The sequence below is a fragment of the Atractosteus spatula genome, chromosome 23, assembly GCF_055471065.1.
Source record: "Atractosteus spatula isolate fAtrSpa1 chromosome 23, fAtrSpa1.hap1, whole genome shotgun sequence".
Taxonomy (NCBI): domain Eukaryota; kingdom Metazoa; phylum Chordata; class Actinopteri; order Semionotiformes; family Lepisosteidae; genus Atractosteus; species Atractosteus spatula.
This window is the reverse complement of record NC_142728.1, coordinates 7,714,436-7,740,833: the sequence shown is the minus strand read 5'-3', so window position 1 is coordinate 7,740,833 and position 26,398 is coordinate 7,714,436. Positions and strand designations below refer to the sequence as shown.

Here is a 26,398-nt window from a genome sequence, read left to right as displayed (position 1 = left end):
TGTAAACTTTTTTTTCCATTTTCTACATCTGAGTATTAATGAGTTCAGAAAGAAGCTGAGTTTCATCCATTCTAAAAAACTCTTTTCTTGCCTTGTACATTAAGTCTAAAAGTATGCACATAGTTTGAATGATCATGATATTTTGGTTTTTTTAAGCAATTAAACACAATTTACCCATCCTTTGGATGAGACGTAAAACCGAGGTCCTGACTCTCTGTGGTCATTAAAAATCCCAGGGTGTTTCTCGAAAAGAGTAGGGGTGTAACCCCGGCGTCCTGGCCAAATTTCCCATTGGCCCTTACCAATCATGGCCTCCTAATACTCCCCATCTATGAATTAGCTTCATTACTCTGCTCTCCTCCCCACTGATAGCTGATGTGTGGTGAGCGTTCTGACGCACTATGGCTGCCGTCGCATCATCCAGGTGGATGCTGCACATTGGTGGTGGTGGAGAGGAGTCCCCATTACCTGTAAAGCACTTTGAGTGGAGTGTCCAGAAAAGCACTATATAAGTGAAAGCATTATTATTATAATTATTGTAAATATAATTTATACAATATGTGCAAAATGCAGTGGTGATTATTATAAATGCACTTCTGTCATGTCAAGCAACGTCCTTCTTTCTGGGGGGAATAAAGCACTGTGAATTTTGAGCTAAAACCTATTTCAGTATTTATTTCAGTATTCAATATTTATTTAACTGGAATGGAAGTGATACTCATATTCCAGATGCATTCTACCCAGAAGGCTTTGCTTTTTTAATATAAATCTAATGGTTTATTATATGGCCAGAGTTCACACCTTTTTTTTCAAATCTCACATTAAATACAGAGAAAATTGGAAGTGCTAAGGAAAATGCTCCAAGGCAGAGCTGCAACAGAGGCACATAATATCATAGAAAACTTTGGAAACTCAGGCATAACCTAAAGAAACAGCTACCTAACAACCCCGTAAAATAAAGATGAATAAATAGTGCCTGTCCTCAGCCGACCCCAGTATTCACACATACACTAACATGCAAATGCAAACACACAAAAAGACAACCAGCTTGCACAATGAAATGATATTACAGTGTGACAGTGGTCCATTTAATGTACTCCTTCAATAAGCATTGCCTAATCACATTTGGAATTAGGTCTTTTTGTCCCAGATTACTTCAGACACCTCAGTTATCTAAGCTAAGGTGCTATAACTTAGCTATTCTAAAAAGAAAAATGTCAAGCAAGGCGAGAAAGTGCAAGCATTCAGGCAATTACATTACTGCTGACTACAGAAGCTCAATCCAATCCTCAGATATATTGTACACCTTACGAACCAGAACGGTAATTACTTTTCACATTCCATGGCTTCTGCAGGGCAAGATGATATAAGGAAGGACCATAGCTGCTACATTTCATAGGGAACCGTAAGACTTATCAATGGTGTGAACAAATCACTTTCCACAACACAACACTTAACATTCGTGACACATGGTAATTATTCATCTGATACCCTTTACACTTTTGCAATGTCACGCAGTCAAGATCAGCATCTCCAACAGCCAAAAGACTCTGATTAACCTGAATTTAGGTGAAAAGGTCAGACTGACCATGAAAAGCACAGATACTGTATCATTACATCCTGTTGCACTCAGTCTTACGGGAGCCTGTTTCTAAAGCAGGTTTTAGTGTTAAATTTTAAACGGAAACTGAGGCAACAAAACTTCCTGAGGTACGTTGTGGCCCTATTACTTTGTAAAGAAGCAGGCTTGTGAATACATCTTTTTTAATCCAAGAAAAAATACTGCTCTCAGCTTCAAGACAGTTTTACCAATAAAAGGAACTTACTTGTCAACTCTGCATGCTGATCTAGTTGGATCTAGTGGTGAAATATCTTCTGCACAAATCTGTACTTATTCGCTCATACATCACATTGCGTTAGTCAGTACAGTGACTAGCGAGCAGGAAGGGCTGCCTCACGTCACAATTTGCACAAACTCTTGCTCTCGTTTGTGGCAACAGAAGGCATTTGTGACAGTATGGAAACTTATACTCAAGTACTTTCACAAAGTTCACCATTTTGTACTGAACTTGAAATTTGTAATTTTTTTCTATACCGTCAATGAATTTATTTTGTTACTGAAATTTAATAACCCGTCTGCGAAATTGGGACTGTTATAAATGTTCAAATTCATTTATTTTAAATAGAGGGCACTCTTTACAGCAGTAGACAAAATTACCCTGTCAAAGCAGAGCTTTGATATTGTGGTATTTCAGATACCATTATATCAGAGCAATGCCACTGGAAAATGATCTACTGCTGTAATCAGTGATTGTGATGGACCAACGTGTTGTTGGGGACACTAATATTTTGTTCGAATATTAGTAACTACCTAAATAAAAGGCTTAAAGCTTCATGTTAAATTCCTGTGAAGGTGATATATTTTGCACTTCAAGTAGAAGTCTTAATCTTTGTGGGTTCTTCATCTGAAATGTTGCACTTAAATGCTAAGCATAATGCACACATCTACGTTGCATACAGTACAGTACGTGGACCTACACTATGAAGAGTTGCTGAGAATGCTTAGAGAGCACAGAGGTTGTGCCAAAACAGATGGAGTACATTGGGGAATGTGAATATTCCAGGTGAAACATGACCATGAAGTTGTAAGAAACTAAACTTCGTACCTCTAAAGCAGACACAATGCAACCAGGGAAACAGAATTTTAACATTTTATTTCCCTGCAGTGTAATGTTTTAAAGGGAAATAGACTGATCTGCTCTTTACTTTCCTAATTTACCTTCCTGAAGAAAGAAACTGATAGAGTTGTGTCCAATGATTATGAAAAATAAGAATGTAAAAATATTCAAAGCTGTGCCACTGTTGAAGTCAATAGCAAATTTACCACAGCAAGACACTATCAGAAAGATCACTTAAAATAAAGACATTTCTGTTTATTAAGAAATTAATTGTATCAAGGGAAAGCAATTAAGCACACACAAAAACACAAACAAAACATAAGAAAAGGCTTTTAGCAAAAAATGTGGTTTCTCGGATGTACTATACTGTAGATCTTTATGGTTAGCTACACTTTTTGGGAGCAGCACAGAGTTCCATATAACAGGTCTGTGTAGACTCTCAATTAGTTCTTCAATCATGACATTAAAACACGGTCCGTAAAACAGGACAAACATGAAATTAGATTATTCCTCAATTCTGTTTCTTTACATTTTCTACTTGTAACATTTGAATTTTATGCTGATTCAAGACAGGGGCATCTTCTGGTTAGAATTTGCATATTATCCCCATGATCAGGTGGATTTTCTCAGGGAGGATTTTGGTTTTTCCTCCCAACTTCTAACACAAAACACATTGGGTTTAATAGTCTACTCAATCACACCTTTCTCTGTGGCCCCGGAGTGGACCAGTCCATTCCACCAAAGGCAGGAGCAGTCGCCCCTATGTGCCCTGTGCTCTAGGTTTCTGTGACCCTCGCTTGGACAAGCTACTCTCTGTTAATGAAGGGATGGGTGGATAATTGAAATGTCCTATTTTTTTAAGGTTGCTTATTCTTTGGGAATCTGCACATTCTCACCACAAAGCAATAACTGCAACGAATGATAGGCTGGTTGTGCACTCACCAGCATGCTTAAAGCTAGCAATGCAAAGTAGGCAAAACACAGCTGTAGATCAAGGGAAGGTGCTTTGTTAATGACAATCAGCTCGTGTACATGTCCCAGCTTGCCCTCTCACTTTAGAAAGATGTACTGTAATGCTATAGCACCTCTGTAGATTAAGTACTAGCAACACACAAAAATAAGATCACACTTGTGTCCTTTAGTACTTTCCTTTCCATGCCCTTGCCAATATAATCAATACGCAATCTACTATAAGGATATATTAGGAGGAATACTGGCATACTTGGTGTACAGTTTATGTACCTGATGTTTCCTGGATATCTACAAATAATGCCCTGTGGTCTTATTCTAGATATACACTACGGATGGAGATGTGTTATGTTTTATTGAGCTGATCTAAAGCAGCCCTTGAATTCTGGGTCAGTACATTTTTAAAAGTAATTTTTAATGTATACTGTATGTATACTGTATGTTGCCGAAATGTATTTTTTAGTACATTTCGGCAACACTACACAATTCTGGTGTGCGTTACGAACAATACACACTGGGTATGCTCCCAGCAAGCATTACAGAAGAACTGCGTAGCTGATCTATGTTTATAAAACACAACATTTAATTCCAGTCATTTAAGGAAAAGGTCACATTAAGTCACTTGCAGCCACGCCCAAAAGTTGACATCTTACTTTTTACATTTGAAGTTAAAGCTAAGATACATGCATTTGGAAGATGCACTACATTCTTCTTTTTAAAATGGCCAAGGTCCAAAGCAAATGGACAGAAAATCCGCAATACGGAACAGAAGCATTGCTGGGCTCTCACTCTGGAACAAGGATGGTCTCTCCATGAAAGTGGAAGCAAAAGGGTGAATTAAAAATCTGGTAATGCAATCTTGCTGATTAAAACTTACCAGCTGTGAATTTTCAATATCAAAAGCCTTTTATTTACTAACTTTTATTTACTTACAAATACTGTATCCTTGTGTTTTGTACATTGATCAATTGCTCAAGCCGGTGTATTTCTCACTTCCCCTTTTGAGTAACTAAGCTTCGTAGAAGCTTACTTAAAATTTAACTCCCCAAAGTCACATTTATTGCCAGCAGGACATTATAATCCCACTTAACTATTTCTGGCCGATTGCCTGCATTCACTTAATAGCAATCCTGATCCTGCAATGATTGTTACCAAAGCGTAGGGCCGAGGCTGCAGAACACAGTCATGTTTCATCAATAGCTCTTTCACTGCATTATAAATACATTTTCTTGACTATTGCCGTCTTTCTGCTGGTTTTCTCACTCACTTGATCACGGGTGTGCTGAAAATAAATGTCAGTCGTGCTGTAAATGATTACAGCACTATACAGAGAATAAAATATGCATGTTCCCTCCACTAAGAATTTCTTTGAAACGTATATGAAAGACTTAACGTGGGGGGTATAGCAAAATAACTACAGTTTAGTCAATACCAGATTACAGGGATCTCTACGCCTCCTTATTTATCATCAGATCTTATGATTCTGTGAATCATCTGCACTAAGAAACTGCTCATTGTTCACATTCAGAAACACAAATGAACAATATTGTTTAAAACGCCAATGCAAAGTAGCTGTTTTGATTTTGTTTTTTTTTTTATTTACCGCCATTAAAAGAAAAACAAATGCTGTTTTATAAAACCCTGTTGTTCAAATGTTTTTTTTTATCTCACTAAAAATCTTCTGCATATTCTGATGCTCCACTGAGGTCCTTTTAATAGGGTCTTTCATTCTAATACACGGTTGCACAGCAACACACAGCCATTAGATGTTGATGCACCTGGACACAGTCTTTCTCACTTCACCATAATACTCTTCTGAGATAAAAGAGTCAGAACAAAGGAAGAATGTGTGGTATGTAATGCCTGATGATGCACTGCATTTGAGAGAGACCGACTAACAATTTTTTTTTTCTAGTACACAGAAGCTGCCAGCAACAATTAATGATGGCAGCACATGTAGTCGTGTTTCTGATAACAAGGTAGGAAGGTTAAAAGGGATGAGGCTAGAGGGGGTCTGGCTTAGTGTTATCACGTAATGCATTCTAGCCACGGCATACCCTACAGGCCAAACCAAATTTACTTTAACACTGGGCTTTGAGGCATCAGAGCACAGCATCCTGCCTCTTCACAGGTGGATCTAAATACTGATTTGAAAAGTGTATATTCAAGCTTCTTTTTGCATTACCCAGTCGCATATTCAAAAGGAAAGCAAAAATGGGAAATCACCTCATCCTATCTACCATAAGATGCAGATGTTTTCTTACATATATACAAATACAGCCATCAAATTAATGTAAATATTATAAAAAAGTCATCATTTATGTCCTCTGCAAAAAGGGTATTTTTCAAAATAGTACCTGGGATCATAATTAGTTAAAATAAAGTTTAGCAGCATTAACACGTTCATTGCCACTGCCATGAAAAGATGAGGAAAAGAAAAAAGGATGAGACACATTACTCTGCAAGAAAAAAAGGTTTACACCTAGGTGTTAATTATTCAACTATAAATTCTTCAAATTTAATCATGAAATCATATTCAAAAATATTAAAAAAAAAAACGAATGTGCATTTCACTACTAATAGACCTAATACTGTTCACAAAAAAGTCTATAAACCTGATTACTTTCAAAACTCCAGGCAATGGCTAGGGGCTTTTACCCACAGCAGGAGCCTTAGTGCATTACATTTAGTTAAGTGAAGCTAACTTTTATATATTTAGATTTAATAAAGATTTAATAGTGTACAGCAGTGGTCTGTGGTAACCAAGAGGTATCAAAAGCCTGACATGGCAGTTGATTTCACAGGGTTATGCGTCTAAACGGGCAGCATGGCGCTGTATTGGATAGGATTGCTGTCTCGTACTGCTGGAGCCCTGGGTTCAATGCCTGGGGTTTGGAGTTTGTATGTTCTCCCCGCGTTCATGTGGGTTTCTTCCAGGTGCTTCAGTTTCCTCCCACAGTCAAAAAAAAAACATGCTGGTAGGTTAAGTGGCTTCTGTAAAACTGGCCCTGGTGTCTGTGTGTTCCCTGTATTGGACAGAAGTCCCGACCAGGGTGTATCCTGCCTTGAGTCACTTGCTTACTGGGATAGGCTCTGGCTCTCCTGCTACCCTGTACTGGATAAAAACAGTTTACAAATAGCAGGATAGCAGGTGTCTATATTTTACCCATATAACTTCAGTACTGTCTCACACTGGGTATAACCTAAACCCGAACATTCCAGAAAATGGGATATCATGGACCAATCCATATATAGCAGGCCAACATTTTTTCACTGCAATTCAACACCCACGGTATATAAAATGTATGAACTATTTATATGGGCATTTAGAAACTATCTAAAATGTATGGACATTAAAGAGTTTATGAATTTTACAATGTTGTCCACCAAACTCATTTTAGTAGTGAAGAATCTAGAGTTCTACAGTTTTGAACACTGCTTACATTATTTTCATCTATTATTTATGTTTCTTTTCGTACTTTTAAGCTCATCACAATTTATGATTGCAGAAACAATTTAAGAGGACAGTTTTGAAGAAAAACTGCAGGGGTTTTTCTAAACGCTAGATGCATGCAGACACCAACTGATCAGTACTTCATCACACTAATACTCCAGTGCCTCATCTAAAGTCTAACTGATTATCCTGGACTCACATGACCTGCAAATGTCAAATGAAATTAGCAACATTTACTTAAATGGTGCACTGTATTTGTATCAGTACATTTCACAGATATGATGCTAAAATGTAGAAAGTTAAGACATATATCATCACAGAGAAAACACCACTCTAATAAGACACGTTTCATCCTGACTTTTCAGATGTTGCTTGGGCCTGTCAGGGGGATTTAGCCAATGCAAAGAAGGTAAGACTCTTTGTCAGTCTCGAGGAGTTTATAGATACAAAGTGGTTTACAGATTCACATTCCACCTAGTTTTATCTTCCAGAAAAATTGTGCTTTAAACTTTAAAGTGTAGTGTAGAAATGAAGAAAATGGGAAGTCCTAAAGCAGGGTCTGATGGTGTAAAGGCTGTATAATCAGAATCTCCACTTATTCGTCTTCAAGGAGTTCAATCCAAAAGAATCCCACTTCTGACTCCCTACATAAAAATATCAAGCTGCTTGCTGACTTGCTTGTGTGTTTTATTTTCACATCCCTCTTTTCACTTTCCCCTTGCAGCCCTCTCAGGCTCATTCTTCAGTAAAGACGGGAAGGGCTTTACAGATGGGTTGACATTCTCCTCCTTGCTAGTTACCACAGGAGTTGATGAGTTACCCCACTAATAAACTCGCTAATCAAAGCACTCCTCTTTGACTGGTGTATGGAGACATGTTAAAACGCATGAGGCTGTAAGGAATGGAACATGTGAAAACTCATTTAATAAGCAAAATACAGAAACCAACAATTTTTGCTTTAATTTCAATTCGCTAGCTAAAGCTGGTGTCACTGCTTCATATCCCAGAGAACAAAATGCAGGCTTAATTATAGTTCTCAGTAATAAACTGCTAAGTGCACTAATATCTAAAGCCATTAATGTACACTTGAAAATGGAGCTTGCCAGACAAAACATGGCAACGCCGTTTCTATAGGAACAAATTAGTGACACCTAGTAACATACGCGGAGGTCCTAACAGTGTAATTTTCAAACATTATTTCTTCTTTCATTACAACCTCTATCCTGAGGGCGTTTAACCTGCTAATAACTGTAATTACAGGAACCGCCTAGATGGTACATTGTGCAGGAGGTTTGATATCTGCTGGCTGTAAAGTCAGCAAGCTCTGCATCTCTGTTCTTTGCATATTTGTGTTTACTCGGCAGTACAAATATTTATACAAATGGCTACAATTATGTTTTAATTAAACACTCCCAATTAGGTCTAGAAAGATTTACTCATAAGTAAATAAGCTCTCTTCATTGTTCCGAACTGAAAACAGTGCTTTTACAAAGAAGAGATCATTCATGTAGACTTTACACAGAAAAGAAACAGTTGTTTTCCTATTTGTATTTAATTCAGTAGATATAATTACATGTTTTCAATATTGTACAAGAGGCCACTGGACAGAGCACAATTTAGCAATAATATTTTTGTGCTCCATAATATAATTAACATCACCTAATCTGTCAGGAACTGGATTGTAAAGATGACAGTTTAATACAGTCTAAGAACATGCACCATTCACAAGTATATTTGTAGGAATATAGAGTAATTTAGCTTTTATATTGTAATGATACATTTAATGTAACTGTATCAGTCATCACAAACATCACTTTATGGCAAAAATCGGAATAAGAAAACTTGAAAATGAGCAATCCATATCCATATCTATCAATCATAGAACCATACATTATTGGATATGTACGTACACTATGTGTGAAGAATATAGTCTATACTAGGGTTTTAAATACTAAACTGTGTGGAACAGCCATTAGTAAATGTACAGTAATTATTTTTAGATTCTTATCAACCCCCTTTATTGCCATTAATCACATTAATTACTGTATATTAATTACCCACTGTACATTTACAAGTATCAGTCCAACAATTCTGAAATATTTCTGTGCCAACACAAATTGTCACATTTTCTGGAACTACTTTTCCCAACAAAATAATAAATGCTTATCTGTTTTGTATGACTTAATTTAATTCTTGGATACCCTGGGAACATGCTGTGTCAATTCTAAATCAGTCACATTAATCACTTTGTGTCTTATATATACACCTGTATCATGATTGCTAATTCATATAAGGTGCATATTTTATTATTCACACTGATAGTCCTATAATATGAATCTAATACTTCGAGTTCACGTTTTGTAAATAGGATGTTTACTTAACCACAATAAAAAGTCTACACCAAAGATATAAAACATAATGTAGAAGTTTTGTAGTATTTTGCATCCTTGGTATTCTGTGGACTAATCTTAATAATTATTTTATTTTTACAGAAAAACTGACAAAGCTGATCACAACCCAAGTTTAGAATGTAAACTAAATGTATTTAGCTGGAAGACCTATACCACTCAAATTATTCTTTTAGAAAATGTGCAAGCCAAGCTTCATATAATTTTACAATTCATTTAGAAGCAGGCAAAGGATGGCTGGCTCAAAATGGGCGTTTTTAGTACATGTCAATGTGTGGTCCCTTGGTTTATTGTTATTGGATGATTTTTCTTAATAATGTTTCTGCATTTCAACATGAGAGTCAATCAGAACTGGTTGAGCCTTTTAACTTGGCTCCACACAGCATGATATGAATTTGTCAAATAAGCAAAACATTCACATAAAATAAAAAGGAAGAAGAAAAGCTTCCCAATTCTACTGTGGGTTTAAGGTATAAGCCGAACTCTGGTAATCAATAAAACCTTATTAATTCTATTTTTCCAGAAGCATTCACAGAAGCCCAGGTTTGCAACATACACTGGAAGAGTGAAATAGGGATTTCTTTTCCATTAAATAAGGCATTAACTCCTTAAGGGAGTGGGATGGTGTTTCACACTGTTAGCTCACAGAACCTAAAGTTTCACATCTCTAAAGATCTAACCTGGACTGTGAACACTGACTCTATCATGAAGAAGGCTCAGCAGCGCCTTTATTTCTTGAGGTGCCTCAAGCGATGGGGGATGCCAATACATGTGTTAGTGAACTTCTACCGCTGCATCCATCGAGAGCATCCTCACCAACGGGATCACCATGTGGTATGGCAACACCTCTTCGCGAGAAAGAAAGGCACTGCAGAGAATGGTCATTATGGCCCAGAAGATCATCGGCTGCGGTCTCACCGAGGTTAAACAGCTCTATGAGAACCGCTGCCGTGGTAGAATTCTGGCCATCACAGAGGACAGTCACCACCCCAGGCATGAGCTCTTCACCCCACTGCCCTCAGGCAAGAGATATAAGAGCATACGGACACTGACCACTAGATTCTTCAATAGCTTCTATCGACAAGCAGTGCGATTGGCGAACGCATTTAGCCATGCCCCTCGGACCACACCTACACCATCACCATCTACCTCATTATTTCTTATTTATTGCACATCTCCAGTCATTGTTTACACATCTGCACTGTTTACATTTAAACTGTTTACTTGTACATTGCCTGCTGTTTGTTTGTATATTGTCTTGATGCACTGTCTGCACTTTGTGTTTTTACACTTGTTTTAACAATCAAGAGACTTTCTCTAAGTAAGAATTCCATTGTACAAGTACATGTACCAGTTACATATGGCAATAAAGTTCAAGTTCAACCAGAGGCCTGGCTACCATTTCAGTCAGGGAGGCTTCTGACTGTGGGGACTTTGTAAATTCTCTCCATGGCAGTCTGCCAGGTGCAGGTTAGGTTTGATTGACTTCTACAAACTGTCCCTTTCCAGGGATGGGGAAGCTCAGGAGGCCTTAATGGGGAGGGGGGGTGTTCCCATGACAACCAGTACTGGCTATGGAACTAAACAGCAAAACAGAACAAAATGAGCAGCTTGAAGCAAATGGACTCTAAACTGTGCTCAGTTGCTTTCTACCCTCTTAAACTAAAGGATCACTTAAGGGAAAAAAGATCCTGACCAATATCCCCTAAAAAATACTCAAAACTCTGTTCACCAAAACAAGAAGACAGATGCAATGCTTACAGTATTAAACTCATCACTATACAGTCAAGATCTTATTACCAGCCCGGCAGCTTTAGCACAATCCATATATTACTTTTAATTTTCAACCCAGTAAGAGTGGAATTGAGTTTTCAAAGCTGTCTTTTTACACATAACTTTTCCTTTGGGATCTCTGCAGAGATCTCAAATGCACACAGTAAATCCACAACCGACACCACAGTGCATGAACAGGCACTTATGACTTTTATTGTAAGGCACTAAAATGCAATGCAGCATGATCAACTGCATTTAGATTTATGCTTCAAGTTCATATGTCTCTCCTACACAAGTTTCGGACTTGAATGCTGGAATATTAAACAGCATATAAGGTAGGGGGCTTACTTTCAGTTCTTACTTATACATGTACATACAAATGCCTGGTCTGTATATCTGATGTATTATACAGTAATTCATATTTGCTGTAGCGGGAAACTGAACAAACGATAACACTGTAACTTAGATCAAGTCAAATCATGTGGAAATTTAAACATCCAATACAGTTCTTTCCCTTAAGGCAATGATGGCCTCAGGAAAAAAAAAACTTTTCAATAAAGTGCACAGTATAGGATGTCTGTTTGTGTTTTCAGTAAACCCAAGCTTTCTGTTTATTCAATACAGGAATGAGCCTTGCCTTTTGGATGATATTTTCAAGCTTTTTTTTAAAAAAAATGATCTCAAACCACACAAGAAGTTTAACATAATATCACTTTATTAGCCCTATACAATTTCTTGCATTAGGTATTCATCTTTTCACATACCCCAGCTTGCTCTCCATGAGACACAGACACACAGACAGGGAGAGAGAAGCTTGGGGTCAGAGCGCAGGGTCAGCCCTTGTACAGCGCCCCTGGAGCAGTTGTGGTTAAGGGCCTTGCTCAAGGGCCCAACAGAGTAGGATTCCTCTGCCGGCCGCGGGATTTGAACCGGCAACCTTCCAGCCACAGGCGCAGATCCTTAGCCACAGAGCCACCGCTATTATTGGTCTAATATCTAAATAAAAGATCCCTTTTCTAAAAGTGATAAAAACAAAAACAACAATGACCACATTCTCTGACCTGGTTATGGTGAACCAGCCTTGATTAGACACTTCATGAAAAACATTAACAAAGCATAATCTGAAAGGAAGTGACAATGTAGAAAATGCACTGACAAACCACATTTCATTTTGGCTGACAATTACATGAGCCCAGAAAAGGTTTATGCAAATGGTGGTGGTGGAAGAGTGTAAGTGTAAAAATATTTGTTAATGCAGAACAATAACATTATTATCTATACTGAAAATCCAACCATCCATTTTCTAACCACTTCATCCAATTCAGGGTTGTACAGGAGCTGGAGCATATCCCAACAAGCAATATCCAAGCAGGATACACCCTGGATGGGCTGCAAGTCCATCGCAATATACTAAAAAATGATTTTCAAAATTTTAGGAAAAAGTACAGCTCAATATTTTTTAAAACAAATTCGGACAGAGGATGTTTGGGGCATTCCCTAATAAGCCTAAACAGCTGTGCTACAAATACATTTCACATTACTGTACATAAGGAAAACCAGATTGCAGAATGTTCTTGAAATTGCACAGTAACCTCCAGTTTAACACAAATCCCCACTCACAGAAAGAATGAAACAACAGGCATTTATATTATAAATTTACATACACTGACTTGAAACAGAGCTGCACACTCAAATTGAAATGCAAAGCTGGGAAAATCCTATTCCTGTTACTGTACTTCCAAAGAAATATTTTAAAAAGCAGGGGGCTGTCAATATACTTCAAAGGAAAAGCATACCGAATAAGTCCAAAACAATACATGCATTTCTTAGGAGGAAAGACATACATTATGCCTATGGAATGTATTTATTTGGACAAATACCAAAGAACGGGTCCCAGAAACATTTTAATCCATAAAAAAAATCAACTAAACACTAAATGTACTGTTTAAAGTATCTTAGCTGCATGCTGTATCACTGCACTGCAATCGCAACTACTGTACAATTAGTTAAGAATGGGAACATCTCTCAGCACACAATCACCCGGACATAGCCTCTCATGTCGGAGATGTTATTACAAAACAAATGCTGTAGGTCATTTTTGTAGCATCTCAGAGTCATCCACAACACACATACTGTACATATATTGTACTGGTATCCAATTCAGAATTGCCACAACACATTCTCACAGTCTTTTCATCATAAGCAAATATTAGGAATGTGCATGCTAGTTTAATGTAATCTGTATCTTAAGAGCAAGTTTAGAATTTAAATAAAGAAAAACATTATTTCTGCAGTACTGCTCCCTTCTGAGGGAACCTGCCCTGTGTTGCAAAGGCTTAGAGATAAAGTATTTGTTAGGAACTACTAAAAAGGTGTAACACATCCGTCATACCCTTTGCTGAATTGTTTTAATTGTATTTTAAACAGTTTGAAACTGGAAATTTTGGATTTCAAGAAATGTGGAAAAACCCTGCTCAGTTTTCTACACTGTTACAATATTTATTCACAGAAATTCAAACCAAACAAAGAGATCAATCACAAACTAAATTGTTTGCTAAATTCATTAAAAGAATGTAGGAGCGTCCGGATACCAAAGATACCAGTTTAGGCATAAGCTTAAGAACAAATATGTAAACAGTATAATTTTCAATCTGAAAAAAATAGACTTGACAAAAGTCTGCTGAATGCTTTGCAAACCTGACCCAACCTGCAGCATACAGTATGAGTTCTTCTTTCTCTAACTGTAAACATTAAGAAAATAACCTAACTTTTGTAGTGACAAAGTAAAAATATTAAAGCCAAAATTAAAACAAGGCTGAGCTATGAATAAACTGAAGATCTCTGGTGTTCTCTTATCTAACAAAATGAACCTCATTTTCCTTTTTATTCTTAAAAGTACTCAACCAAAGTGCCATTTTTTAATTCTGCATCCCTAACAATTACAAGCAAAAAAACTTGAAAATCCATTTTTCTAAATTTCTTCCCAGGGGCAAAAAAATTTATAGTCTTACTAGCGTTCCCACAGTCATGACCCTCAGAAGCAGAAGTGGATTGAAAAGGAGTGGATTAAGTTCCCAGAGTACTCCAATTCTGAAGCCATGGAGCAGCTCCTGAGGATATTAACCAGAACTAAAACCTTCACATGCAGTTCCTGCTTGACCCACTTTTATGTTGCAGTCAACTTTCAAAAAAGCTCCAATCAGTGTGAAAATGATACTGTTTACATATTCTCAGCAGGTTTATATCAATCAGCTAACTAGCTAAACTAGAGTACAGTGCTGGCTCACGATGCAATTTTAATTATTCATTAAAGGATCTTGATAAGCAGCAATCAGCTCTTGCTCTTCAAAGGCATGTTTTAGGTTAACCAGTTTCAGCCAATAATACAGCCGTAATGATGCCTTTAAACAGACATTCCAGACATGATTCTCTGCTTCAATTACTTCTATACATTAAATATACATCTGCTGTCCAAAATGCCTTACAGCTATCTTTCAGATAAGCTCCTTAAGAAAGCAACACAGGCACAGTTTTCCTCATCCACATGTTGGGTTTTCAGTTTCAATTTCAAATTCAATTTCAAATCACAGTGTATATGTATGTATAGTGTAATTTGTACCTCAAATCAAAACACAAGTAAACTGAGTTCATTCAGCCTTATGAGTGCAAGCTTGTGTTAACAAACACAGCAATAGATTTTAAGGTATCTTAACTGTACTAAATGGAGCCCCAACAGGCAAGGGATTTATAAATCACCATTTTAGAATCTACAATTCTTTGAAATTGCAGATTAACCTGAAACTCACTTAAAAGAAACTACTGTCAATAAATGACGAAACAAGTCGCACAAAACTTGACTGCCAAAGTTAAAACTAAACAAACTTCCACAACTCAAAATATTCATAAACTCAGATCATTCCTATACAGCATTTGTACGCCAGTGACATCTTACGCGGCTACATACTGAACACAAGTGCATAAAGAGTATTTATGAAAACATGGACGGATGGCTGAACAGTTGGATGAAAACATTATTTGGAAAGAAAGATACTCTGTAATGCTATACACACAGGGGCATATGGCAAACAGGCAACTCTAACATAAGTTGCTGTTGATAGTGCATCCTGTGGCTGTTTTTGGCTTTTAATAACAGTGTGCAGCCAGCACAGAAACCACCGGAGTCTGGCACAGCAGTTTGGCACAGCTTTATTTACTTGCTGGCGCTGACCTGCAGTTTCATTGTCTGGGTTCTGTACTGTACTGTAATTGTGACTTTATTTTGCGTAACATCAGACTCTTTAGACTCAATAATACAATCAATTCAACTGTATCCACGCATGTACAGTAGACAAGAACACTCCGGCAAAAGAAAACGGAAACCTGTCATCAACAGAAATGTATAAAATACAGTGGTGCTGCCACACCTTGATCTTTTACAGTCTACTGTAGTTCACTTACATTTCATGCCAAATAAAGTGCCACCCTTGCTGTTTCAACACGTCCTGCCTAGATGGGGTTAAGCAAGACACAAAGAAAGATTTCAGAAGAGAATGTCCACTCCTTGCAGCAATAACAGCACTGCATCAACATCTCTTTGATTCTATCGGAGTTCGAATCTGACCTAAGGCAACGGCAGTCCCTGCTGTAATTCTCAAGTTCTACTAAGGTCCAGGGTTGACTACAAATAAGGGCACTCCATATTAACACATCACTGTCCAAGATCAAATTACTTCAAATCTGTTCTGTTCTTTAATACAGATATACTGTAATGGCTGACATTTACTGCTTCAGGCAGATAATTATAAAGACAGCACCATATGATTCATTTGTGTCCTCTTGGCAAACCCTGTGGTACCTTGTTCATACAGCAACTAAGCAAATAATCAAACACAGAATCCTTTCCCAAATTGATTTTCCCTAACATAATTACTGATTCTGTATATTAATAGTAATAGTGCACCTAGCAAATACATCTGTAGGTGAAAAACAATACAATTTACATTTTTACAATGCACATATCATTGATTTCTTGCATCCTAAAAAGGAACTTGATTTTGTAAATTGAGCCCCATTTTAAATTCTGAAACCTAGCATTCATAAAAGAGTACAACTCCATTTATTTACAGAACATCTCTTTCAAGTAGTCATAACTGATTTTTACTTCCAAGTAGAAAAAGACAATACAATAACTTATATATAATTTGGGCTAATTAAACATTGGAAAACATTTGGTTTATACTGGAATATGCTTATTTAATCTGTTTTGGAAAGGGCACATTCTTGAAGTGGAATAAGTACAAAATCAACATAATGTATGCTTCATGAAACAGTCTGATGTTGATGTACTTCAGCTCCAGGGTTACAATCTCTTGGCATTTTTTGGCACCTTTCTTCACCGCATAAGATTAACACAAGGCAGAAATGAGCCAAAATCTTGCACCCTGAAATCTATCAAATGTGCATACAATTTCAGAAAGAAAAGCTCTCTTTGTGCTCTGTTTTAAAAAGGAGAAGCAGAATCCTTTGATGACGAAAAGAGATCAGAAGATATGTAACCAAACATAAAATATCGATATGGGCACTATGTATAAATCCACCTCAAACGGGGAAGAGATTCTTAAAGATGAGAACATATGGGATCAAACCTATTTGGAATCAAAGTCATTTAAGAAATACTTACGCATACATAACAGTGCTCCTTGGCATGGAACCTCTTCAGTTTTGATTAGAATCCATACACAGTCCCCAGGTTGTTAAATTCTGCTAATCCGCACATGCTTAATGATTAAATGATTTCTTTGCATTGCATATCACATCCTTTTTTTCCAAGAGGGTTTTAGATCCAGTCACATTTCTACAGTATATGCACACTGTTAAATGTAAATTTACGAGTTGAATATTTTAAAGAAAAAATAAGAAGCAGTCTCATAGGACAAGGATAGCCTTGTTTTATTCTGACCTACTTGTGTATGCATTTCTTATCTAACAATAATTATGTGGCTTCAGGTTATCTCCAGGAAGGGCTGAACATTAACCTTATTATTTGAGACTGATTCTCATCAAGATAAAACTGCAAACCTATTAATATTTATGAATACAATCTGAATAAGACAAAAGGGAATGTACTTCAGACCTTATATACTAATATATTTGTATGATTGACCATTAGAAGCTACAAGCTTCCAAAAAGTTGAGTAAAATTAACTGGCTGTGCAATACTGGCTGTGCGACTCAGGTTATTTAAAGTTTTTGGCACTCTAATCCCTCACAAATGCAACCCTCAGTGCTGAACAATGAGAACAGCACAGCCAGGAGAGCAAAGACTGGGATTCTTGTAGTCTGTATCCCTGGAGAACAGTGTGGAATGATAAACCTCTCTAAACCTCCTTAGTGACACTACTGTATGTGCCGGTTCACCTTCTCCTGTCCATGCAATTTACTGTAGCTGCAAAAGCAAAGCAAAATCTCCAGATAAAATCATCACCCTGCTGCACAGAATGCAAAGCAAACTGGCCCCCTAATGTTCTTAGAGGAGTTGGCCTGTATCCCAGAGTCAACTAATACCAACACCTAGCAACAGACAGTCCACTAAAACTACTGAATGCATTCCTGTTCTGCAGTTCACTATGTTAACAAGCTTCTTGCTTTTATCTTTAAGCATGAGTATGTATGAACACATCTTTGTTTCTCACACACAAAAAGGGTTGTCTTCTTTTGTGCTCTAGATTAACTGCAACACATAGCACCTGCTTCCAGCTACTGTACATACTGAGAACTGTAAGCCCTCCAATTTCGACCACTTGAAAACATTCAAGGCAGGTAAGCAAGCAAAGCTTATGCATTCATACACTGCCTATTGCAATGAATTTCAAAATTGGGCACCCTGATGAGTAGGGTATTGAGAAACAATTTTCACTGTGTTGCTCAGAGCAGCAAAAAAGTAGAGCAGGAATCTGCATCAGTATGCGGGCTGCAAAGGAACAAGTAGAGGTTAATTCCCCTCTGAAATGTCAAAAGAGAGTAAAACACCCAATCCTGTGGTTGTGAAAAAAGCTCTATTTCTCACAAAGAAGTAAATCCCATGATGTTTGAATTTGTCACGTTTTTAAAGTTGTAAGATAGTACTGTATAAACTTAAATGGGCACAAGCACCAACTGTTGTCTAAATATAAAAATTATCTGATGAGTGCAACCCAAGAAAGAACAGATTACATAGAATATTGTGTAGACTGTGAGTTGCAAAGATTGAAAACTGACTTCTTACCACTGTTTCAATAGTATTTATTAGGATTAAGGTTATGGAAAAATGCTGTTAGTTAAATTGGTAATGAAACCACAATTAATTATGTAATACAGCACAAATAATACAAAGAATACAGCAGAAAAGCTTATTGAATGACAAAAATCTTTCAGAACCCATTTCTTCTTGATCAGAATGCACTTGGAATTTCATTTAATCTAAAAATGCTCACAATTTTAGCTCATACTGGACAGGAAAGTTAATACACATTGGCAATAACACAGCTTATGCATTAGTAGTGAATCGCTGATGACTGATAACTGCACAGTGAGTTTGAAAACCAAATTTAATGAAAACGCACAACTGGAAGGCATGCTAAAATGAAGGACAGGGACAGTTCATTAAACATGGCTAATTCAAAAGGGGGGGGGAAATAAGACAGGACAGGAAATTTAGTATAAAGGAATGAATTGCATTGTAAACTTTAGAAATTATTTTGGGGTGTTTAAGAAGGTTAAGCCTCCTTTCCCCAAAAAGTTCTCGTAACAACCTATTAAATGTTTTCTGCATGTTTCCTTTTCCAAATCGACCAATGGGAAGGCAAACAATGAAAAAAAAACAGTGGAAACAGCACAGACAAAACAGTCATTGCATTGCATTACAGATAAAGGCAATGTGGGGAAAGACGCCTCAAGTAAACAAGAAAACTGCCGTTTTAAAGCAGAACGCCAGCGATTCTCCTGGACTTGTTTGGAGGGCATCCTAAAATCTCTGCAAGAAGTTTTGGCTCAGTACCCACAGCCCCACTGAGAGAAGCTTGGAATCATTCCAAAAAGAAAACAACGTGAGGGGGAATTATTCAAGAGAACAGAATTAATTAAACCTTAAACACGCGAGGTAGCAAAACAGAAAGATACTGCCCACGATGAAATATACCAATAAGTTTGTACAGTATTTTATCCTAATTCTGTGGCCACAATGAATTACAGTTCAGTATAGTATGTCAACATAATCTTACACCACAGAAATACATAGGTACTTCCAATTAAATGGGATTAAAACATATTACTATTTTTGCAATATAAACAGACAGCATTAGACATGCATACAGTGTCCTTTCTGTTTCAAACAAAAGCTGTTTAAATTATTGATCACACTCGAAATGCTGTATTTTATAGACTCTAGTATATTTTTTTATATAAAAGCATAGATTTTAAAATCATCGAGCAATTGAAATATTTCAGAGTTTAAAATTAAGGCCTCAATTTGAAAATTAAGAAAGGTTACTGATCTACAACAACTGCTTTAAATTCAAACATATTCACTCTAAATATTTGGAAAGGAAGCGTTTTTTTCCTAACCGACGATCAGATGAGTGACTATCAATTACAGTTTTTTAAAGTCTTTTGATCGGTTGATCACAGGAGTGCTCCTGCAAAGTTTAATCAAAATCCTGCCAGTCACGATGAGTGAGACAGAAATAAATGCATAACATGTATTTCCATGTCAGCAATAAAATGAGTTGATCTAAATGATGCTATTTAATATCAACAATATTTTGTATAAATATTAATTTTGCCCGTTTTGATTTATAAATCTTAAAATTATAATTGCAGATGGAGCTCTATGTTTCTGATTATTCAAATGACAAATTAATTATTGAAGCCAACTACAAATATCCCCCACTAATAAATATTTCACAGGAATGCTGAAGTATGAGGTTTATCTTATGGTGATACAGTATATCAATTTTTCATCAAACCTTCATACTCTGTAAATCAGCCCCTATGGAGACCTCAACTGCCCACACATTCTATCTATGAAGCTGCAAGTCTAGAGTGGCTACATCAAAAGCCTGCTTTATAAAAGACAGGAAAGCTTTCTCATTACAACTCCGTAGTCAAGAGAGTCTCACTTTACAAGAATTCCAAATCTGTGGGCCGCAGGGTAGTAACTAAGATAAATTATTAAAGATGGGCTCCTGCCATCCTATTTATTGTTAAAAAAACAATAAAGAAAAGCTGAAAAGATGTGAGCTAGCTCTTAGTTCAATTCTAAATATAAGTCATAGCCATGTAAAGAAATAATGCCCATTCAACACCAAAACATCAAAGATAACTATCGTAAATGTTTGCACACAATGAAGAATGATTTTATTCTGCTGTTGTGTGTGTGGCGCATCAAAAGGGAGAAATGCTAAACTGACAAGCAAAGTCACAGATCAATGTCAAAACAACAGTTTTGTAGATATGAGATTGTCAAATAAATGTGCAGTGGAAGAAAAACATGCTAATTCTCATAATTATGTTCTATTTATACAGTATTGCATGTGGTCCAGAATACAGGAGAGAACTTATATACCGTTCTAAGTACGTTTCAGCCTACACTTGGTAATAATGACCATACAATGACTTTAAAAAGCACACAGCAGCTTGAGAAAGTTTGAATACATTTCCCAGAACACACAATATGCCAATGCATTTCCCAGCAGAAAAATTTCACTCAAAACTTCTGAGCATAAGTAATTTAAGTTTTCTATTGTACATATGGTTTCTTGCTGTATGAAATGCTGAACTATGCGATTTTAACAATGTACAGTGCCTTGCAAAAGTACTCAGACCTTTGCATAGTTTTCACATTTCATTGCTTTTAAGCACGCAGTCATGACACTTTGGAGTAGCAATTAATATTTGATATATAATACCTATTCCACATGTTAAAAGCAAAAAAAAAACTAAAAGGGGCAAATTGGTAATATGAAAGAAAACTAGACCAATCATGATTACATAAGCATTAAAGCTTTTTGCCGTGTCGAAAACCAAATGAATTTAGGAACACAAAATTATCTGAAGCTTTAATAAGCCACAGATGAATGGCCTCTGTCTGTGTGTTATAATAGTAGTTCACATCCAGTGAAAATAAGTATACCTATCTCTGTAAGGTATATCTGAATTTCTAAAAGGCACAGATCCAGAGAAGGGTATAAAACATTTTAAAAACCTTAAATATCTCTTTGGTGGAGTCAAACGTGAAGAAATGGAACTAGAAGGCACCCTGACATGCTAGACCAGGCTGTTCCACCAAACTGAGCAACCAGGCAAGGAGGAAACAGGTTAAGGATGCCACCATGAAGCCATGAAGCCAACAACAACTTTGCAAGAGTTACAGAGTTCAGTGGGAGGAAATGTCTATAGGTCATCTGAGTCACTCCACAAAAGGGATTTTATAAAACTGAAAACTGTCCCAAAATGGATTTCCAAAAAAGCGCCTACTGTAAGAGATACTGCAAACATGTGGCTAAAGGTTTTGTAATCAGACAAGACAAAAGAGGAAATGTCTTGGTCTAAATGCAAAATGCCACAGTACATCTGACACAAACTCACATGAACATAACTCACTCAACACTACTGTCAGGCATGGTGGCCTCAGTGTTATGTGATAGTTCTGCTTCTCATCAGTAGGTATTAGGAAGCCTGTTGAGACTGATGAAAACAGGAGTTTAGTACTAGCAAATCTTATAAAAAACATGCTTCACACATAAAACTGGAACAAAAATGCACCTTTCAACAGGACATTGATCCATAGCAAAAGTTAGATTGGTGTGAGTTAAGAATAAGAAAATAAATGTCCTTGAGTGTCTCAGTCAAAGATTACTGAGACTCTGTGGAAAGACTTGAAAACTGATGGCCGTAAGCGATCCTAAAGCTGTGTGAGAGTGTTAGTAAATCTACCATGAAGAATGGGAAAAAACTTGCAACTAGCCAGTGTGCAACATTGGCACAGACTTACCCCAGAAACCCTGCAGCTATGATTGCTGCCAAGGGTGCCAAATACTGAGTTTATGGTTCTGAGTACTTACTTTGTGAAATCAACATATTTCAGTTTTCTTTTTGGTCTATGCTGACACGTACAGGACAGTTTTTGAATATAAACAATGCGTTGGAACATGTATAAGAATTACTGTGCATTTTCACAAAATGGTGGAACACAGAAAGCCCCAATACACTGTAGGTATTATTAATTCAGGAGCCACCTGATTATGACTAGATAAGGGAATAAGGCAGTAAATCATCATTGCTAATGTCCAAGAAACTGCACCAGAGTACAATTTAAATGTCACATGACTTCTACTGGATCCTGTTTACAACATTGTTTTATGATTTATTCTATAGTAGCTTTTTCTTACACATGCTAAATCAGATTCCTAAACCTCTTCAATATCCTTTGTTAAACTGACAGTAAGGGCACTAATCGAAAGATTTCAAAGCTTTTATTTTTGGCTATTAACAGCTTCTGCACTGTATTCTATCATCCTGCATGTCACTGAATTGTTCTACATATACTCTGGTATTTACTCATCTAAATGACTGCCGATATGTTACAGGTGACCGAGTTCAAAGGTGTATGTTGTACAGTATGTGGAGAAGAAATAAACTTTTGTCAATAGAGGCCCTGGGAATAGGGTTGCATTCCTAACATACTATACATTCTCTGTTAGCACATAACTGTCATCGCTATTTTTGTAACTGCATTTTTATATAATTTGAATTTTAAATATACAGGCAGATTCTAACTAAGCAGATGATAATTATCCAAACTAAAGAATGGCAAGTATACAAATCATATTTTAAAAATTAATTCAGCATTTAATTGGTATAGTTGGCCTGTAGCAATGTCCATTTGAGGTTCTTAACAAATACATTACTGCACAATATTTTAATGGACTTCAGATTTACATAAGATGCAATATAGGAATTACTTTTGAATACAGCAGGAGGATAAATTCACTATTTCTTTTGTTACAAGCCCCTTCAAACTTTAAAAAAGTACAGAAATACAACTTGGTATTACTGTTTACATTCCAATACATTAAAAAAAATATTCTGTGAATGGTAAATATCTAAATATCCTAAATATACACATTTCAGAAATAAATGTTCATTAAGAGTCAGGGAAATTAGGCAAATAGGTTGATGTGATTATATGAGTGCTTTCCCTCTACCTTCTTGAATCAGGAAACAATTCAGAGCCTCTGAACTTGATACCCCTGGCCTGTTGTTTCAGCCCTGCTTTCCACATCACTGAAAACATATGTAAGCAGTGTGCCACGATGCCACTGGCATTCCACTACTTCCTTAGTTGTCTGAACAGGACTTTCCATTCCTAGCTGCACCCGAAAAACAAAACAAAACAAAAAAATCTGTTGTTTTATTTGTTAAATGTTATCTACAGAAGCACCTGTACAAATGCCTGCCTCAGGAAATCTTTACCTGGGGCACACAGCTTTAATTGTTATTGTTCATGTATTTGGCTGATCCTTCTATCCAAAGTGATTTACATTTATAACCATTTATGCAGCTGAAGCATTTTGCTGAGGGAAATTGATTGAAGTAATTACCTTCTTCAAGGTTACTACAGCAGTACAGCACCCACTATTTGAACCCACAACATTCGATTTACAAGTCCACTAAGTACTGTGCCACAATTGTCTTACGATCTGCATGACAATAAAGGTTACTTACTGTAAATCCTCCAGAAAGCACCCAGAGGAATTTTCTCATTCTTCTGCATTTAAAGGTAAATAAACCTGTTTTGTCTGTTTATCAAATCCAAATAATAAGATCCCCTATGCACTGTTCACTGATCTCAAGAAAGTTTTCAGCAAGCTAAAATATACCACCTAATAGAGATAAAATCAATTATAAAATATATATTTTTGTGCACAATGCTCTGAAATCAATAAACATTAGTACTGATATAATTGTATGCATACAGGCCGTATTTTTAACTTGATTGATAGGGTCTAGTTTTATTAATAAAATAATTTATAAATCATAAATCCAAATACTTGAGTTTTTGCTGTAATGCAGTTTGTACATTACATAAGCATGTCACAGACACTACCAGCACAAAAGTGTCTTGTTCAGGCAAGTTATTTCAGGCTGTAACCCTCTGATTACACTCAACACATTTCACACAACATCACTGTTTACAGAGACGGATAGTTTCCAGATCTCTTGTTTAACCTTATGTCCTTTTCCCTCTGTTCTCATCATAACACCTTAACAGTGCAGTGTGACAAGAAGCACTCTGTGCCGTTTGAAGTAAAAAATCATTGTTTGATACTGTATACTGAATACCTGAATCACTTAAAATATTCATTCTTTTAACATTGCACCTTTCATTGCACTCTTCTGTAACTTAGTGATAAAACTAAAGGAATCATCTCCAGCAATATAACTGACAATAACCCATCAGATTTCATTTCAGCCTTATCATCATCAATACAACCAAATCTGTGCAGTTGGGAGGAAAAAAAGATACTGTAAAACTAAAACTTACAGAAGACAATTCAAATAAATCTTTTCATACTTAAATTTCCCAGTGCACCCCAAGACAAATTTACTTTCTTCCAAAACAACCCAAAATCTTCATGAATAATGGTCTATGAATTTATTTACTTAGCTGTGACACAAAGGGGTCTTGTACTACGGTAAGTGACTCAGTATACAAATGAACCATTTTTAGCATGCATGATCATATTTACAGCATTATCCTCTTAGATAATTACTCATAATATAAAACCATTTCAGTGTTCACTCCAATGGTGTAACTACAAGAATAAAGATGTCCCGATTATGTGGCCAAAAACGCAGATGTAGAGAATTCAATGGAGTAAGGAAAGAGTTTCCTGTCCTGTCCAAACCCAGCCACATTCCACCCCCTCTAAGCACACAACTGACTGTACATTATCGTCAGGGGGACGCTCTATTGAATCTTTACTCAGAAGCCTGATTGTTGTTTATAGTTAACGTAATTACCTTTTGTTCCAGGGACTTGCTACAGAATCCAGCTCTAAGTATGGCAGTTAGAACCACTGCCTCCTATTTACTCGACCCAGACATCAGCACGCATGATCAGACAACACAGACTACTGGATCAAGAGACATTCGGCAACTCTGATCAGAATGACGACATGGCAATTTAAAGTTTATCTTTAGCATCACGGTGGCTTGGGAAGACTGGTCTTTATGGAAGAAGCACTTCAGTTAAGTAGTGAAGCTCAATTTAATGACATGCTCCGCGTCTTCTCTAATAACAGTACTTTTCATCAATTAGCGTATATCTGCCCAAGTACATTCTCTTAGACTCTGGTGATGTTTTCCTATGAAACAAGAAGACAGAAAGCTGGCTAATGAACACCAGTATAGTGTTTTCATTAATGAGCTCATAAGACAGTCTCAATTAGAAGCAAACTCCTGAGAGAAAAGTCCCAATAGTTAAGAAACCATTAAAATGGATACATTTTTGATACACAATTTTATTAACTGTTACTTACAGCAATATCAAACTGGCATTTAAACACAGTCTCCTAGAAGGTGCTTAACAGCTGAAACTACAGTCATTGTTAGCTGAATTTATTAGGTTGGAACTTATCCCATTATAACATGTTTAAAAGCCTCTTGCACACTCTTTCATTATGCGTAGCAAGAAGCTAAGAATCTATCTGCGTAAACAACTGATTTAAAAATCTATTGTTATACTGCTATTTTGGCTAATTGGTACTGTAGCTTTTACTTGTTTCTGGCAACAGGTTTCACTTGTTATCCTCCATCTCCAAGCAGTTGCAGAACTAGCTTTGCAGTAAGCTTTACACCCCACTAATAAGTTTCCAAAGGCACTTCCTTCCTTGAACTGCTGTCCTGAACCTATATATAGGTTAACAATGAATGTGGAGTACACATGACTAATTTACTATAAAACACTGCTGAGACCACATTAATAATCGCCGACAGAACTGCAACAAATACCACAATCCCTTAATAAAAAAGTTTTGAAAAGCATGTTTCCACATCACCTGAAATGAATTTCTCCA

The 26,398-nt window shown here is 36.6% G+C and overlaps 1 protein-coding gene across 3 annotated transcripts in view; it reads right to left on the bottom strand.

Moving 5' to 3' along the window:
* Window positions 1-26,398, bottom strand: part of LOC148816100 (disabled homolog 2-interacting protein-like) — a 365,406-nt gene that overhangs the window by 224,804 nt on the left and 114,204 nt on the right. The gene's annotated exons all lie outside the window — the stretch shown is intronic.